At 44.5% G+C, this 19,084-nt stretch overlaps 1 long non-coding RNA gene across 1 annotated transcript in view; it reads right to left on the bottom strand.

Annotated features, from left to right (window-relative positions):
• LOC141983878 (uncharacterized) overlaps window positions 1–19,084 on the bottom strand; it is a 92,063-nt gene that overhangs the window by 17,265 nt on the left and 55,714 nt on the right. The window contains exon 2 of the long non-coding RNA XR_012638553.1: window positions 18,038–18,086. This is a non-coding gene — a long non-coding RNA (uncharacterized LOC141983878). The remainder of the gene's footprint in view (window positions 1–18,037; window positions 18,087–19,084) is intronic.

Below are 19,084 nucleotides of genomic sequence, written 5' to 3'. Positions count from 1 at the left end.
GAATATAGGCTGGCCCACCGGGGCTCCTCACCCTCCAAAGGTGGCAGGAGGTCCCGCCATTTTGTATCAGGGCAGGACACGAGGGTGAGGGTGTGAAGGGTGTGGAGCACGAGCGTGAATAGATGTTTCCTTGGCGCAGTTTGGAAGCAGACTGGCTGCATCTCATTCAGCCAGCTCACAGTGAAGGGCTGAGGGGGTCGGTTGCGTCCACGGGGCAGGGGCCCAATGAAAAGGTCTGGCGGGCCTGGGGTAGAGGGTGGGCGGGGCGCGCCCTTGTGCAGGACCCGGTCGAGATAAACCCAAGCAGCGGGCAGCAAAGCGGCCTTCACTTCCTGAAGTACGCGCAGGAGAGTACGAGGTCTGGAGAGCCCCATGCGCTGAGCGAGCGTCAGGGGATCCAGCCAATCTCCCCGGTCATAGTCCAGGAGGTCTCCGACACTTGTGACTTCTGCCTGGACCAACCTCTGGCGCACCGAGCAGGACTCCGCCACCTGCACGCAGAGCTGGGGGTTGTGTAGCAGGGGCTCCGCGAGGAGATTTGCCCCCTCGCGGGCCGCCCCGGACCTGGTCTTTGAAAACAGTTTCCAGGTCCGGAGGAGGTCCTGGTAGAAGACTGGCAGCCCAGAGAGGTCTCTTGGAAGACCTCTCGGCTGGAGATAAAGGAGCTGCTGGTCGTATCGAGCCCTCGGAAGCAGCGAAGGAAGGCGTGCGCCAGTATGCTCCACGCCGGACTACCTGCACCATAAAGGAGCCTCTGCAGGGCCTGGAGGTGGAAGACATGGACCTGAGTGTGCAGACATTTCAGGCCCTGCCCTCCCTCCTCCAGGGGTAGATGGAGAACCCCTGCAGAGACCCAGTGCAGTCCTGACCAGAAGAACTCCAGAACCGATATCCAGAGGTTGGCCAGGAAACCCGGGGCCGGGACCAGGGTGTTGAGCCGGTACCAGAGCATGGACAGGACTAGTTGATTAAGCACCAGTGCTCTCCCTCGAAGGGAGAGGCACCGGAGTAGTCCTGTCCATTTCCGGACCTCATTTCAGTCAGTGCAGTGTGTGCAAGGAGCTGAGAGTGAGAGGGCGTGCTGTTGGAGGACTGAGGAGTACAAACGCTATCTGGCATCAGGAGGAAGATCCTGTGGTGAGGATACAGAAGGTGTTGGGAGGAGGTCATGGGGAAGTATCCCAGGGAGTTGTAGCTGTCACACAGGTGTTACACAAAACACTATAGAGAAGCTGTGATCCACAGGGCCCTGGGCTGGAGCGTGGAGTAGAGGGCAGGCCCGAATTCCCTCCATTCCCCCAACTCCCTGTTGGATACAGGAGGAGTTGACCTGGACTGTGGGTCCCACCAGAGGGGACGGTCCCTGGCCTGCCCCCTGACCCATTAGGTGGACCAGCAGAGACAGTGGGGATTGTTCTCCTTCCTTTTCCCCATGCTGGCCAGTGATGAGGTTAGCTGAGCGAATGGCAGGTTTGAGCCACTAGCAAAAGTGGCCAAACTCAGGGCTGCCGTGAATCTCTGAGGCAAGCAAATCTGCCAGTAAGCACAGGACCCACCAAGAGGAGGAACTTTGTCACTGTGTGTATGCATTGCTTGTCATTTAGCTCCAGAACAGGTTTGTGCTCCAGTGTTTGGCGGCCAAAACCTTGGGAAAAAATGTAGCTCAACTTGCCCAACTGGTCAGCGTGGAGCTATGTGTTCTAAGGAAACGTATTGGATTTTGACACTATTTGCGCCCTGTGATGCTGCCAATGCAAACGTGGCAGTAGCATAGGACTGACTTTTTTTTTTAAAGGAAAAATGGGTTCAGTGTTCATTAACGTAGGTTAAAAAAATGAATGAAAAGGGGCTGCTTTTGCTTCCTTTCTTGCAGAAATTTTGCAACTGTTGAATGTTTGTTTCAGAGGCACTGGGGCTGAAGTGGACTTTTTGTCTGGGTAAGGACTGCAGGGTCAAGTCCATAGCTTTTAAATGTGTTCATATACTATATACTCCAGTGCTCATTTTATCCCTAAGAATTCCTTCTTTACAAAGTAACGTCCTGTGTCTAAGAAGTGCTGAGCATCTGCTTCTCTCATTGACATGAATAATAATGAGTGCTCAGCATTCTCACCCTCAGGAAAAAGCACAAATAATGTATGTTACATGGCCAGAATACTTTGCAGTGTGAAAAACAGAGAGGGCAATAAATGAGACAAAACTTTAGATTACGCTGCTATTGCGTCTATAAACTCCCAAAGCTCTTAATGAAAGCTGGTTGGGAAAAAATGAACATCACTGGTGACAAATTTTTGTGGAAATTTAGAATTTTTAAATTATTACCCATTCTAATTTTAATATGTTATTTCAACAGACAAGGAAATTGTGTCTTTGTAATGAAGCAGATAGGCACACTGGCAGCAAGAGGGTTAAGGAGAGCCTGTGGACCCAGTAACCTGCCCTGCTACACTAGCAGCCAATGTCAGGCATGAAGAGGGGAATTAAAAGGAAGAGACTTGGACTAACTGAGGACTGACCAGGAAGGAAAGTCGAGCTTTGCTACACCCTTTATGAGGGAAGTCTTGTTCCAGCCAAGAGCCTAAGGCAGCTTGCTATCTGGACGAGCCGTTTGGTGGATGGGATGACTAGGTCCAGGAAGAGGGACAACATGGAGACAAGCCTGGAGCAGGAGGGTAGAGTCCTGCTGACAAGTCCTTGGATGATCCTGATTTTTAGTTCACGGTTTTCATTTTTCTATTGGACAGGGTAGGACAGTTCAGTGAGGGGCAATGCTTCAACTGTCAGGGATCTAAGGCAGCAGAGTCCTGCCCTGATAGGCCACAATGGGGCTGTGCCTAGACAACCCGATTACAGTCTTATAAGAGTGCTCCCTGTACCTTTGGAGAGGGCATTGTTTTGCACTGCTTGCACTTTTTCCCATCATACTTGAATAATTTGCATTTTCTATAGTATATATGGAAAACTGAAAATGTTTTATAAAGACACAGACTTTCCCTGGAGAACAGATGAACAATATTTGAGTTTTGCAATTACAACAACTTAAAGTTACTTAGTTGCTTGTTAGAGAGACCGTAGGTGTAGGGAATATTTGCAAAGAACACAAAGCATTGTCAATTTAAAGAAATATTTAGTCTCTTAAAACATGTGCTAAATTTTGGATTTTGAATACCTTTCCCCACCCAAATTTCAAATATGGAGTTTTTGGCTTTATTCATTAACAAGATAACTACTAGCCACAACTCTGGTTCAGATTCCAAATATCAATGAAGTTAGAGAGTGTTGAGTTCAAGAGTTTTAATCTGGGACTCTGTCTACTAAAAGTCAGTTCATACTTATTAAAATCTATGTGAAAAGAAAAGACCAATGGCTTAATGTTTTCCTGGGATTAATAGAAGAAACTGAAAATGGTTTATAGAAAGATGTTCCCTGAAGAGTGGATTTAAGCTTAATGGAAATATGGATATTTTTTTCTGAAAAGAGAAGCAACCAGAAATAAAATTGGCAAAGGTGGTTGATTTGAACAGTCTGAGTGAACGAATTCACATCAGTCCATAAATTCAGTCTCTCACACTTTACTAAGATCTCAAAATTATTTTAATCATATTTGTGGTATCCAACTTAAAGGCTTCCATCTGGTTTACCAGCAAAATAGAAAATGACTGTCCTTGCCCATATTCCTCATGATTAGCAGGGTTTGAAATTACCCTACCTTTTAATTTAAGGGACACCTTAAATTACCTGACACCAGTCCCAGTGTTGTGCTGTATAGGTATCTGTTTGTTGTTACAAAATATCTTTGTAAAATAATGGCACATTTTCATCAATGATCTGGAAGCAAGTACAAAATTGCTGCTGCTAAAATCTGTAGATGACCAAGTTTGGTAGAGTGGTAAATAATGATGAAGACGGGGCAGTCATTCAGAACAAGCTGTATCACTTAGTAAGCTGAGCCCATTTGAACAAAATGTAGTTTAAGTCAGCCAAATGCAGAGTTATCTATCTAAGGAAGCAATGCAGGTCATATCTACAGAATGGGGGACTGTGCCTTGGAAAGCAGTGACTCTGAAAGGATGTAGGGATCAGAGTGGACAAGCAATTGAACATGAGTTCCCAGTGTAGCTCTGTAGCAAAAAAGGCTAATGTGATGCTTGGATGTTATGCCAGGGGCTGTACTCACCCCTGGACAGTGCCACCTCCTGGCAGTTCTGGGGATTAGCTCAACCAGGTCAACACCCCTTCCTGAGCTAGAACTCTGCACCACAGTGTCTCTTAGGGCATCTGCAGCCCCTCTCCCACTCTAGGAGCTGCTGCCTCTTCTCTGTGACTCTGCCCTACAGCCAGGTCACTCCCCAGGTAGTAAAATCCTTCCACACAAATGGTCTCAGGCAGTCTTTTCAGGCACTGCCTGATGGTGCTACTTCCCCAGTGACCAGTGGTGGAAGCCAGGTCCACCCACTATTCCCAGTTCCAATCCAGGGACTCTATATCTGACAAATGTGGTCTGCTTTTCCTCCCACTCTGTTGCTTCTTCCATGGAGTCCTTCCTACAGCTTCCGGTCCCACCCCCTGCGTGTAGAAGCTCAAACTCTGACCTCTCAGGAAGTAACTACAGAAACCTGTGGCCTCAAATACACCTCCCTTCTCCTAGGAAGTTACTGCAGACTACTTGCCTGCAGCCCCTCTCTAGTCTCAGCTTCCAGGCTTTATAAACCCAGCCTAGCTCCTCCCCGAGCTGGACTTCATCAGCCAATTAGGTCTTTGCATGTCCTGGCTTTCCTCCAGGTGCAGCCTATAGGTTAATTGGCCTAATCTACCCCCTTCAGGCCTTGTGTGGGGTGGATACCCCATCACAGATGTATAAACAGGGAGTAGTAAGTAGCACTAAGGAGGTGAAGCTACCTCTTTTATACTGCATTGCTGAGACTGATACTGGAATACTGTGAACAGTTCTGGTGTTTTCATTTTAAAAAAGGATGTTGAAAAATTGGAGGGGTGCAGAGAAGAGCCACTAAAATGATTTGGGGGCTGGAGAAAATGCCTTACAGTAAGAGACTTAAAGAGCTCAGTTTGTTCAGCTTCTCAAAATGAAGATAGAGATGTGACTTGATTACAGTGTATAAGTACCTTCATGGGGAGAAAATACCAGGTACTAAAGGGCTCTTATCTAGTGGACAAAGGCATAATGATTGGAACCAGATGCTAAACAAATTCATGTTAGAAATTAGGCACATATTTTCAATGGTGAGGGAGATTAACCATTGGAACAAACCACCAAGGGAAGAGGTGGGTTCTCCATTTCTGTTGTCTTTAAATCAAGACTGGATGCCTTTCTGGAAATTATACTACAGCCAGACACAAATTACTAGGTTCATACATGGGTGACTGGGTGAAATGTAATGGTTTTAATGATCTTGTAGTTCCTTCTGGGCTTAAACTCTCTGAATCTATGAATTTTCGGCAGTGCACTGCAAAATACGTTGAGTCATTAAGAGTGCCATATGTTATCTTGCTATTCAGGCTGATCATTTGATTGCTCTCTTCCACAAGAATGGCAGGTCCTCTTTATCTTCGTGCCCATTTCTATGTGTCAGCAGCAAGTTTTTCACCACATTCAGAAAGGCATGCGTAGCTCTAATGCCTGCACAGCTTTATGGGCATACTGACCAACGTTTTCAAATTAATGTCAGGGAGATTTGTGGTGATGACTGGGTCAAATATGAATGAATTGTGTTGTGACCTGGGTTGCAGTTCCACTCAGGTTTGGCCCACCAAAAGTGGTTGGACCATCACTTGGGTTCCTCCCTGGCTCTGTGGCCTATACTGATGCATGTAAGTGGCTAACACATATGATTGTGGATAATGCAGTTGATTTTTTTATTTTAACATAAATGGAAGCTTTTTGTTATTTTTATGTGGCAGATAACATTGTTAAATCAGGAGTGTTTTGGTTGTACATGGAGGTCCTCCTGACATCCTGGGAGACTTGGTCAGTAAGCTTACAGTATCAGTCACAAAGGTACCAACAACAGAGCATCTAGACAGAGGATCTTTCAGTGATAAATCAGCAGTTTCCAAAATATGATTCACAGTTGAATAGTGATCCACTCTGCCTTTGCATGTAGTCTGTGCACAGCTGAGCAGCTGTCTCCACCCCCTTGATTCCACTGCAGGCTGGATGCCAACAGAAGGAAGACTAGAGACCACTGTTCTATAAAAAGATCCTTTTCCTTCTGACTTGGCACTTGTAGGCCTAACTGCAGTCAGCTGCAGGGTCCAGGGACACCAGTCAGAGGGAGCCACCAAGTGCTGGAGGGAAAATATCTGGGATCCAGGCCTTGTACCCAGTCCAAGGAGGTACTTTAGGAATCCAGGCTGACAGCCATCAAGGGATGTAAGTAGCTGTGGAACTGAGGCAGGGAATGTAGTGCTGGTTGAAGGAGGGACCAAGGCCTGCATACAGCCGCACAGAGCTAGGAGAGGAAGGAAGCTTGGAAGAGTATGACTAGGAAGAGGGATCTGGATAAGTTAAAGGGGCCATGAGTGGGTTGTGGGGTTGGAAAATGGATTAGGATGAGAGAGTGGCAGGTTGAAACAAAATTGGTTTGGTAGTGGGAGGGAGAGACAAGTCCGTCAGTGTAACAAGTCCACTCTTCCCAACTCCCTGTGTCTTGCCCCCAGTATTTCCTTCTCCACCAGGCACACAGATTAAGATTTTATGTACATTCAAGGAATTACTACAGCTGCTAGAGGGACATTATCAGCTTGAGCACCAGAGTATGATTTGGGGAGGAGGAGGTGTTACGTAACATCGCTCTGGTAAGACTTGCCTACTATGGAAAATTTTGAGAACCTCTGTGATAGACGAATGATAGCTATACTAGGTGAGAGATCGGGTTGTAGTAAACATTTGTGGTGTGGTGGAACAGATAGATGGGATGGGTCACAGAATCCTAGAAATTAGAGCTAGAGTAGACCTAGTAGGTCATCTGTTCATCCTCCACGCCAGTTCAAGCATTTTGTTCTAATGCTTTTTATCCAGCCTAATTTTAAATGACCTGAGTGATGTCACTTGAATTGATTCTCCTGGGATAGTATTCTGCAATCAAATAGAACATACTGTGAGGGAGTTCTAATTTTTGTTGCTCTTTCCAGTAAGTCTACAGCTCTCTGGTACTAACACAGGAAGAGAAACTGCTCTGTGACATGTTATCTCTGCAAACGTACCTTAAAATTGCACTAGTCATTTTGATGCAAATCCTATTACAAACTCATACCTAAAGAACTCAGGGATCTCAGCTCACCACTGTCCCTATTTTCTCCCTCTTGTTGAACATGCAAAGGGCATCATGGGACTTGAGGCAGAAGGTCCTGCAATATGGCATTGTGGGTTTCCATATTCACTGAGTCACTGATCCGCTTTTCAGATTTTCTCAGTATGGAAGTAAAAAAAAAAATATTTTTTAACCTTCTTATTCATAACTTCCAGCTCAACAAACTTACCCTGGGTTCTGACTGTCAGGCTGGGTTCTTTCCATTTCACACATCACTAGTAATAAGGGTTCAGTTGCCAAATAACAGATGAAAGGTGGGAAAATTAGTTTTACATTTTATCAATTCCGTATTTTATCCCTTTCCCCTTTGATATAACTTCTGACTCCATATTGCAAGACTTATTTTTGGTCTCTTGACTTGGAAGTCAATTGGGATCTTTCAACAACACTAAAATTTACTATAGAAATTAAGGGAGCACATTGAACTCCATTTACTCTACTTTGGTTTAAAGCACCAATGTTGCAGATGAAGCTTTAAAATAATGTAAAGTAAAAAGAGGTCAATGTGCTCCCTTCTCCTTTTTCTTTTATAGTAAATTTTTATAAGACAAGACAACACATCTCGGGGCTTCAACAACCAAAGATTCAACAGCCAAGGATTCATCAGTTATTATTAGAGTAGCTCTTGCCTTGCTCAGCCTCTCCTTTACAGCAGGCATAGCAGTTCTTTACATCAACAGGCCCTGTAGATGAGGAAAACCCTGCTCGTACTGGCCTTCTCCCCTCTTCGACACCTTCTAATCCAGCTGCAGCCACATCCTGGTGTAAGGGGGAAGGGACGGTGTGCCAAGTGCAGGCTGGAGGAATACCAGGGGGAGGTAGAGCCAAGTTCCTCTACTACTGATCCTGGAGCTTACACCAGTGACAGAAGCTTGTCTCTCTCACTAACAGAAAGTGGTCCAATAAAAAATATTACCTCACCCACCTTTCTCACCAGTGACAAAAGTAAGAGTAGGATTCTTGATGCTCTAACTTTCACTAGGGCTGGAATGCCAAGAACCAGGGGACTGCAGCTGGCTCTCTCTGGCTGCCACTCTCTGTTTGGACATAATGGAGAATCTAAGGGTATGTCTACACTATGAAATTAGATTGATATTTTAGAAGTTGATTTTTATAAATCAATTTTATACAGTCGATTGCATATGTCCACACTACGTGCATTAAGTCTGTGGAATGTGTCCTCACTACCGTGGCTAGCATCAACTTATGGAGCGGTGCACTGTGGGTAGCTATCCCACAGTTCCCGCAGTCTCCGCTGCCCATTGGAATTCTGGGTTAACTTCCCAATGCCTGATGGGTCAAAAACATTGTTGCAGATGGTTTTGGGTACATGTCATCAGTCACCCCTCCTTCTGTGAAAGCAATGGCAGACAATTGTTTTGCGCCTTTTTTCCGTGCGGACGCCATACTGCTTTTAGCAGACAGTGCAGTAGGACTGCTAACTGTCATCATCCATCGCTTCCGCTGCAACTCTGCTCTCCTGCTCTCATGAATCCACCTCGCAGGTCCTCTTGTTGTTCTCTATAAATATCTATTCTGTGGCATCTGTCGTCAGCCACCGCTTCTGCTGCAACTCTGCTCTCCTGCAGATGCCATACCACAGCAAGCATGGAGCCCGCTCAGATCACCGTGGCAGTTATGATCATTGTAAACACCTTGCGCATTTATCCTGCAATATATGCAGAACCAGAACCTGCAAAAGCAGGCGAGGAGGCAATGGCAGTGCGGTGACAAGAGTGATGAGGACATGGACACAGACTTCTCTCAAAGTACGGGCCGTGGCAATTTGCACATCCTGGTGGCAATGGGGCAGGCTCATGCCGTGGAATGCTGATTCTGGGCCCGGGAAACAAGCACAGACTGGTGGGGCTGCATACTGTTGCGGGTCTGGGATGATTCCCAGTGGCTGTGAAACTTTCGCATGTATAAGGGCACTTTCATGGAACTTTGTGACTTGCTTTCCCCTGCCCTGAAGCACAAGAATACCAAGATGAGAGCAGCCCTCACAGTTCACAAGTGAGTGACAGTAGTCCTCTGGAAGCTTGCAACGCCAGACAGCTACCAGTCAGTTGGGAATCAATTTGGAGTGGGCAAATCTACTGTGGGGGCTGCTGTGATCCAAGTAGCCAACGCAATCACTGAGCTGCTGCTATCAAGGGTAGTGACTCTGGGAAATGTGCAGGTCCTAGTGGATGGCTTTGCTGCAATGGGATTCCCTAACTGTGATGGGGAGCTAGATGGAACGCATATCCCTATCTTGCGACCAGATCACCAAGGTAGCCAGTACACAAAAGAGCAAGGGGTACTTTTCAATGGTGCGGCAAGCACTGGTGGATCACAAGAGATGTTTCACCAACATCAACGTGGGATGGCCAGGAAAGGTACATTATGCTCGCACCTTCAGGAACTCTGGTCTGTTTGAACAGCTGTAGGAAGAGACTTACTCCCAGACCAGAAAATAACTGCTGGGGATGTTGAAATGCCTATAGTTATCCTTGGGGACCCAGCCTACCCCTTAATGCCAGGGCTCATGAAGCCATACACAGGCACCCTGGACAGTAGTAAGGAGCTGTTCAACTATAGGCTGAGCAAGTGCAGAATGGTGGTAGAATGTACATTTGGACATTTAAAAGTGCGCTGGCGCAATTTACTGACTCGGTTAGACCTCGGCGAAACCAATATTTCCATTGTTATTGCTGCTTGCTGTATGCTCCACAATATCTGTGAGAGTAAGGGGGAGATGTTTATGGTGGGGTTGGAGGTTAAAGCAAATCGTCTGGCCGCTGATTATGCGCAGCCACACACCAGGGCGATTAGAAGAGCACAGCAGGACACGCTGCACATTTGAGAAGCTTTGAAAACCAGTTTCATGACTGGCCAGGCTATGGTGTGACAGTTCTCCTTGTTTCTCCTTGATGAAAACCTGCCCCCTTGGTCCACTCTACTTCCCTGTAAGCCAGCCGCCCTCCCCGCTTCGATCACCACTTGCAGAGGCAATAAAGTCGTTGTTTCAAAATTATGCATTCTTTATTAATTGATCACACAAAAAGGGGGATAACTGTCAAGGTAGCCCAGGAGGGGTAGGGAAGGAGGGAAGCACCGGGTGGGGTGGTGGATGAAGGGAGCAGGGAAGAACAAGGCCACACTGCACTTCAAAACTTATTGAATGCCAGCATTCTGTTGCTTGTGCAGTCCTCTGGGGTGGAGTGGCTGGGTGCCCGGAGGCCCCCCCCCCCAGCCCCGTCCACGTTCTTGTGCATCTGGGTGAGGAGGATATGGAACTTGGAGAGGAGGGCGGATGGTTACACTGGGGCTGCAGTGATAGTCTGTGCTCCTGCTGCCTTTCCTGCAGCTCCACCAGATGCCAGAGCATATCAGTTTGATTCCCCCAGTAGCCTCAGCATTGCATTCTGCCTCCTCTCATCATGCTGTTGCCACCTCTCCTCTTGCTCCTGCAACCTCTCATCTTGCTCATCCCTCCTGTCCTCACGTTCATTTTCTGCTTTCCTGGACTCTGCCATTGTTTGCCTCCATGCATTCTGCTGAGCTCTTTCAGTGCGGGAGGACTGCATGAGCTCAGAGAACATTTAATTGCGAGTGCATTTTTTTCCACCTTCTTATCTGCGCTAGCCTCTGGGATGGTGGTGATAGGGGGAGTGTTGAAACATTTGCAGCTGTGGGAGGAAAGAAAGGGAGAGTAGTATTTAAAAAGGCACATTTTAGAGAACAATGGTTAGACTCTCTTTCACGGTGAGCCAAGCTGTTAACATTACATAGCACATGTGCTTTCGGTACAAGGTCGCATTTTGCCTCTTATATTGAGGGTCTGCTGGTTTGCTGTGAGAGATCACACATGCAGGGCTGGGCAACAGAATTCGGCTTGCAGGCAGCCATGGTAAGCCACAGTCTTTCAGCTTCTTCAACCTTCATAACATGTGGGAATGGTTTCAAACAACAGCACCCTCCTTTCCCATACCAAGCACCCATTTGGTTGGCCATTTAAAAGGAGGGGCTGCGGTTTTTGGGTTAACGTGCAGCACAAGCCCAACTAACCCCCCCACACACCCAATTCTCTGGGATAATCATTTCACCCCTCCTCCCACTGTGTGACCAGTATCAGGTAAGATCGCAGCCAGCCAAACGCAAACAGCTCAGTGTGAACTCCCACCCACCACGTGGCTAAAAGCAGGGATGGTTTCTTTTCAGCTATAGGCAAACAGCCCAGCAGGAACGGCCACCTCTGAATGTCCCTTAATAATGTCCCTGGAGGATTTCTGCTCCATCCCCAGACACGTTAATAGACTTTTCCAGTAGCTGTACTGGCTGTGAATGCATCCGAACTCCTCAGGGCAAATTAATCATTAAACACTCTTGCTTTTAAACCATGTATTATATTTACAAAGGTACACTTACCAGAGGTCCCTTTTCCGGCTTCGTGGTCCGGGAGCCTGCCTTGGGAGGGCAGGCTTGGGAGGGCTTGGGAGGGCAGGCTTGGGAGGGCAATGGCTCCAGGGTAATAAACCGTTCCTGGCTGTTGGGGAGAACAGTTTCTCCATTTGCCTGTTGTGCACTATCCTCCTCCTCCTCATCCCCAAAATCCTCATCCCTGTTGCGTGAGACTCCCCACTTGCAGGTGTCCATGGACAGGGGTGGGGTAGTGGTAGGGGCTCCCCCTAGAATTGCATGCAGCTCATCATAGAAGCGACATGTCTGGGGCTCTGACCCGGAGCGGCCGTTTGCCTCTTTGGTTTTTTGGTAGGCTTGCCTAAGCTCCTTAATTTCTATGTGGCACTGCTGCGGGTCCCTGTTTTAGCCTCTGTCCATCATGCCCTGGGACATTTTTTTCAAATATATTGGTATTTCGTTTTTTGGAACGGAGTTTTGATAGCATGGATTCCTCTCCCCATATAGCGATCAGATCCAGTACTTCCCATTCGGTCCATGCTGGAGCTCTTTTGCGATTCTGGGACTGCATGGTCACCTGTGCTGATGAGCTCGCCACGCTGGCCACACAGGAAATGAAATTCAAAAGTTCCCGGGGCTTTTCCTGTGTACCTGGCTAGTGCATCTGAGTTGAAAGTGGTGTCCAGAGCAGTCACAATGGAGCACTCTGGGATAGCTCCTGGAGGCCAATACCATCAAATTGCGTCCACACTACCCCAAATTCAACCCAGCGAGGTTGATTTCAGTACTAATCCCCTCATCGGGGAGGAGTACAGAAATCTATTTTAAGAGCCCTTTAAGTTGACAAAAGTGTCTGTTGTGTGGATGGGTGCAGGGTTAAATCGATCTAATGCTGCTAAATTCGACCTAAACTCGTAGTGTAGACCAGGGCTAAGACTGCATAGGTGTCATTCAGGTTGCAGAACCCTTATTACTAGTGATGTGTGAAATGGAAAGAACCCAACCTGACAGTCAGAACCCAGGGTGAGTTAGTGGGGTTGGAAGTTATGAATAAGAAGGTTAAAAAATTTTTTTTTACTTCCATACTGAGAAAATCTGAAAAGCAGATCAGTGACTCAGTGAATACGGAAACCCACAATGCCATATTGCAGGACCTCCTGCCTCAAGTCCCATGATGCCCTTTGCATGTTCAATGAGAGGGAGAAAATAGGGCAAATAGTGAGCTGGGATGCCTGAGTTTTTAGGTATGAGTTTGTAATAGGATTTGCATCAAAATGACTCGTGCAATTTTAGAGTATATTTGCAGAGATAACACATCACAGAGCAATTTCTTTCCCTGTGTTAGTACCAGAGAGCTGTAGACTTACTGGGAAGAGCAACAAAAATTATTAGGTGGTCTGAAGAACTGATTTATGAGAAAAGATTAAAAGGGCAACCTATGTACAGCTTGACTAAGCAATATGAGCACTCTCTGTTTGGACACAGTGGAGAATCTAAGACTGCATAGGTGTCATTCAGCCTGCAGAGTTGTAGTTTTCTAATTTGTGTTGACTGTGAAATCAAACAAATTTGAGAATAAGCAGCTCAGAGGACAATCATATTGTTCAGGAGAGGGGGGATCTCAGTGTTTCTCTTCCTTTTTAAATTCTGACAATGAAGGTTTGAGTGGCTTGTATGGATAGGAGACGGAATGCTGGGGAGATACTAGCAAACAAAGGGGGCATGTTTTTGATTTAAAGCTAAAGTAACAAATGCTAAAAATGGTGAGGAGGTGGAAATGCACAGCTGGGAGACAGATGAGTTGTAGGATGAGAGGAAGAGACATTGCTAAAATACATTTTTAAAGTTACATTTTTTCCAGTATATAAAGTTAATTTGGAGTGGAATATGAAGCATCATGTGGGCAGCTAAGTCAACAGAGTAATTTTTCTGGCATAATTTCATCATTGAGTAAAAGAGGGTTAATTAAAAAAAATCTTACTATATATTGCATTACATATAAAGTGGGAACATTTACTAATAGATAAATTAATTGTCTGTGTATGTGATTTATATTAGAAGTGGAACAAAGACTATGAAACAAAATTTTGAAGCAATTGTCTATTGCATAACAGCTGGTGAGTAGCCTTAGGTCCAAGTCCTTCACCAGGATCAAGCGGAAATAAAGGTCTGCCTACTCTGACCTCATTGTAGGATCGAAGATTTAGCCTCCCTGATCCTGCAGAGAAGGCTATTTGAAAGTGATAAGTGGCTGTGCAGTTTCTGCTGTGTTTGAGGTGAAAATGTAGTGAAGGTTATACGGATATGTAATAAGATACAGCAACTGTATGTAAATCACTGTCCTCTGTGTACTTAAATGTCTCTGAATTCTGTCCTTGGATATGTGAAGACATCTCTCCTAGAAGTCAACAGAAGCTGTGCATGTGAACCCATAGGCAAAATATCATTTTTAAATTATATTTTAATGTGTATCTTGTATTTATTCACTGCTGAAAGATCTGTAACTATTTTTAAAAAAATTTAACTAAAAAAACTCTGCTTTTTGCTTCGGTTTAATAACAGTAATAGTGTTATTATGTTAAATATATGCCAGTGTTACCATGACAAAGCAAATAACTTTGTAAATTGGGTACCGATCTTTTTAAAAGATATATAAAATTGTCTTGTCTTTTTATAGTAAGGCATTTTACATATTAGAAACTACATAAGTTAAACGTTCAGATTTTTCAGCATTAATACACATGTAAAATGTACTTAGAAAAATGTCTATATGTATTTTGTTGTACTCACATTGTTAGAGTGCTTATCGAAGACCTCTCAGAAAGTCTGCTTATTCCTACTTTGTTTTTAAAATACTGACGGACTAAGAAATATGTAAAGTGTGATGCAAACCAACAAAAGCCAGGAAATTAAAATTCTTAAAGCTGACCCCTAGGGCCAATCTTATGTCACCGTTAGGAGAAAAATGTCATCTTGAGATGAAGTAACGACAGGGTAAAACCTTTGCTTTAAGTTATTCGTAGCCAACCTTGTCTCATGGGTAAACATGCCTTTAAAAATGACAAACAACACATCGAGGGATAGCTAAGAAAATCACCTAAGGTAACTTTCTTTGGGATTTCTTATTGCATCTAGTCTTTTTATTTTTGCCTTCTACATTACAAACTCCCCAGGACAGAGACTGTATTGATAGCTGTGTCTTGTGCATTATCAAGTCCATGTTTTGTGCTTACTACTAGTGGTAGTAGTAATAATAATAATTAATAATGTGGTCTCACAGAAATCTATATCAAGGCCATGATTCTGTGAAGACATGCTACAGTGATTTCTTGGGAGTAAGGAGACGCACAGCAGGGTTTTCACTACCTATAAAGCTCACTAATGAGCAATCCTGCGGCCTGGTACAAAGCCCACTGAGGGAGTCCTTCGATTCTTTGGATCAGGTCCAAATCGAACTTATGACACTGCTCCTGCTCTCATAGAAGTATTTTACAAGTTTTGCCACTGATTTCAGTGGGCACAGGGTTAGGCCCTGCTTTTGGTTTGTATGAGATCAGTAATCATCAGTTGATGCCTGAGCTATTCTTTTAGTACATCTATAGTAAAATGATCTTAGAAGTTCAGATTAAGTTCAAATGGTAACTCAGTGCCCTGTACCAAAATGAAAATAATGCTTAAAATAGCAAGCCTGATTCTGCACATCATATATTAAAGCTGACTGGATAAATAAGCTTTGAGTTCAAATGTAGTCTGTGTTACTCTCTTACTCTTTTTAGCCTGAGGTCCAACCTAACAATTATTAAAGAACTCAAGGATTTCATAATGAAGCTGAAAGAGAAAATAAAAGTATTACCCGAGGAAATAATATATTGTGGTCTAGCTGGCCAGGAGAAAGCATGTGCTTCTGTCTCTCTCATGAGGGAAGCAATGCAGAATGACACAAGTCTCTACCTTACTGCCCTGACACCTCCTCGTTTACCGTTGAGCTGGTTTGTTTGTTTTTTTTTTGGCACAGGTTTCCCTTGTTAAGATGCCTGAGGCCAAAAGCTCAAACTATTTGGTTAAGAAAATAATAATAGCCTGAAGGGAAAAAAAAAGCAATCCTCAAAACTGATGCTATCAGTGGCTTTGCATGTACATTAAACATTGACAAGATCATTTCAAAGAATTAGTGAGGATTTCCAGTGACAAGTAGCTGGGGTTTATTCCTTTGTTGTGATATCTCAGCTTCAGAGACGACAGTGCTCCTTCTAACCTACGTACAGGAAGTGTGGGCATCTCCAAATATAGGAGCACCCAACACCATGAGCACAAATGAAACTGATATTCATCTAGATAACTCACTGTAAGAGGAACAAAAAAATGGTTCCATCAGCAAGCATAAGCTGAACCTTTCCGCAGCTAGTGAATTATTATTATAATATCATTGTTATGCTAAAAAATAAAAACCTTCAGAGGGTCTGTATAGTTGCCAGAAATGTTGGTGCAGTGCCAAGTGAGATCCTGTGGGAGAGATTTTAGGAGCTTGTGTTAGCAGAAGCTTAAAGAATTGTTACCAGTGGCTGGGATTATTATTTTCAGTTCTCAAGAGTGACTTTGTGGGAACTGGCTCTGTAGTCTAGTGAGAGATCAGAGCTTGGGACCCTAGCCTGTGCTTGGGACTTATTGTCCTAATTTTGAGATTGCATTGGAAAGGGCAGCCTTTCAGTTGCATCCCCATTAATGCATTCCAAATTTTCCAAATTTTCTACCCTAAAGAGTCTGGTGTACTCTGCCGCATACAGATACAGTCCCTGCAGCTCTTGATTTGAATGTGCAGTCACACACACAAACAGTGATCCTTGTGAGTTTGAGTAATTGAACTTATGTGGTCACTCCCTACCTAGAGAGGAAAGTGCCCAGTGACAAACCCTCCCACATCCCCCGAGTTAAAAACATCTAATTCACCTCCCTAAAAAACCACGAAATGCCTCCTAGGTCCTTCAGGAGACAAGGCCTTCAATCTCCCGCAACGGCCCAAGCCCTCCTGACCTCTCAGTGAGCTACCGACCCTTCCATCTCCTCTGCAGAGATCTTCCCAGTGGCAGTCCCCAGTGACAATATCTGTGGATGTGTTTGGCTTTGTTTACAGAGAGCCCACGGACAATTTTCCTCCTATTCAAATGGGTTCCAGGAGTAACAACAGAAGTTGCCAGTTCAACTGTATCAAATCTTAAAGTTTTTGTGACTACTTACTCTATAGCCAAGAAAACGCCTATAGCTCCTCTCTACTCAACTTCTTGCATGCCTAATTCCAAAGTGATGCAGATCTTGCCAAACTGACACAAATTAATACATCTGTCACATTTTTGTGAAGCTGCAGGAGTACCCTTGACTATTTTGACAACCTTAGGTTGTGCCACTTCTATGACACAGTCAAGGTGTTCATGGTGGCTGCTTGCAGAAATATTTATATAATCTAGACAAATATTGACTCAGGAATTTAAGTACGGGGTGTGCAGGTTGTGGTTAAAAGTCCTTTTATAACATCCACTCCGGTTTTCCCCCAAAGTTTCACTCTACTGTTTATCAGGTCACATTCCTGGTGGCCCTCACCAAGACACACCTTGAAACTAAGGACTGTGGCAAGGGAAACATTTCTGTTCAACTTATGCAAACTGATACTGGGCTCAAACCACATGTTCATTATTCACAAAATAAACTCAGTTTTATTCATAGTCTTTCTTCCAAGAAATAGTTCTATGATTTGTTTTTGAAAGATCTTTCATATGATGATGGTGGCACATTTTGGTTGCCCTCTAGGATCATCAGTATTTCTAAATCCGGTAAACTGGACATCTATCTTCACCATCTTATTTCAGAGCTCACTTACTCAGAGAAATGACAGCCTCATGGACTGAGAGAGATTGCATGGTCCAGTAGAGAGAGAGGATTGTATTCAGTTCAGGCAATCTAGGTTCTACCTCTGCCTCTTTCATTGACCTGCTATGGAAAAGAGCATTTCACTCTGCCTCAGTTTCCCTCTCTTTAAAATGAGGAAAATCACACTTATCCTCCTGGTAAAGTGCTTTGACAACTAAGGATGAAAAATGCCAAGTATTACTTCTATAGTTCTATCTTCTAGATACATTGGTAAGACAGCAAATTGTTCATAATTGCACTGCTTCACAAAATGATTTTATTTTTTTTGAAGTGTAATCCATTCATAATCTCCATCTCTGTTTGGGACACTACTAACAAAATTCCATTATAGGATCTGTAGGCCTACATATGCTGCTGACTATTAAAATGTCTTTACTCACCAGAAAATGATCTATCTTCTAGTTGACAGGTCCACAAATCTGGTCCTCTCTGTCAAAATGGAGATATAATTGCAGTAACGATATAAGAACTTGAGGTTTCTTAGATCTGAAGCAGGATATTGTATTCCCAGACCTGAAGAAGAGCTTTGTGTAAGCTTGAAAGCTTGTCTATTTCACAAAAGTTGGTCCAGTAAAAGATATTACCTAACTCACCTTGTCTTTGTATAAACCAAAACATTTATCCCTATTCTATTACAATAATTAATCTATATGTCATAGCTTGGCTAGCCCTTTAAGGGGAGTTGTACTCAGCCTTGCTTGTGATGGCACCCCGAACCCCACCTATCCAGACTGTCTGGGGATGAGATGTCTTGGGTCAATTATCAGACTTACCTGCGAGGGAGTCAGGTTATTTGCATAAGGGGCTGGGAGAGCTCAGTTGGGAAGAAAAGCACTAGGATTGAGGTTGTCTCCTGTGACAGGCCTTAAAGGGAGGGTGGCGGGACAGGAGGAGGCAAAACCCAGACAAACGGCCTGGAGGTACACCTAGGAATTAGGATCCAGTTGACGGAGAGCCAGACTGAGGAAAAGACTCCAGGGATAAAACCCTGAGGATCAGAACCAGCTCTCCAGGGAGAAAGTCTGAAGGGTCAGCACTCTACTTGAGAGCAGGGCAGAAAGATTTTAGGTTCCTTTGGGACTACTGTTCACTCTCAGTGCCCCAGTGGGGTGTGCTGAGAGAGATGGACCACAATGGGGTGCTGCAGAGGCCAACCCTGCCAGACCACAATAAAAATAAAGTATACTTCAGCTTTTCACTGGTTGGGCTTTTCCATGAGCAGGACTTAACCCCATGCTGGTGTAGTAGCTCATAAGTCTCCTTCTGTCCCTAAAGTTACAATTCTGTTCATCTTAGGTTTTTATACTGATATATCAGTCATCATCACAGTGATAGACCCAATGTAAGATCTGTAGACCTGAGTACTTCAAGAAATGCTTTTTTCCTTGTAACTAAGCAATTTTCCTATTACATGCATCAACAGCCCA

Source organism: Natator depressus, chromosome 3, assembly GCF_965152275.1.
Source record: "Natator depressus isolate rNatDep1 chromosome 3, rNatDep2.hap1, whole genome shotgun sequence".
Classification (NCBI taxonomy): domain Eukaryota; kingdom Metazoa; phylum Chordata; order Testudines; family Cheloniidae; genus Natator; species Natator depressus.
The sequence above is the reverse complement of the archived record's forward strand: the minus strand, read 5'-3'. Positions and strand labels throughout refer to the sequence as shown.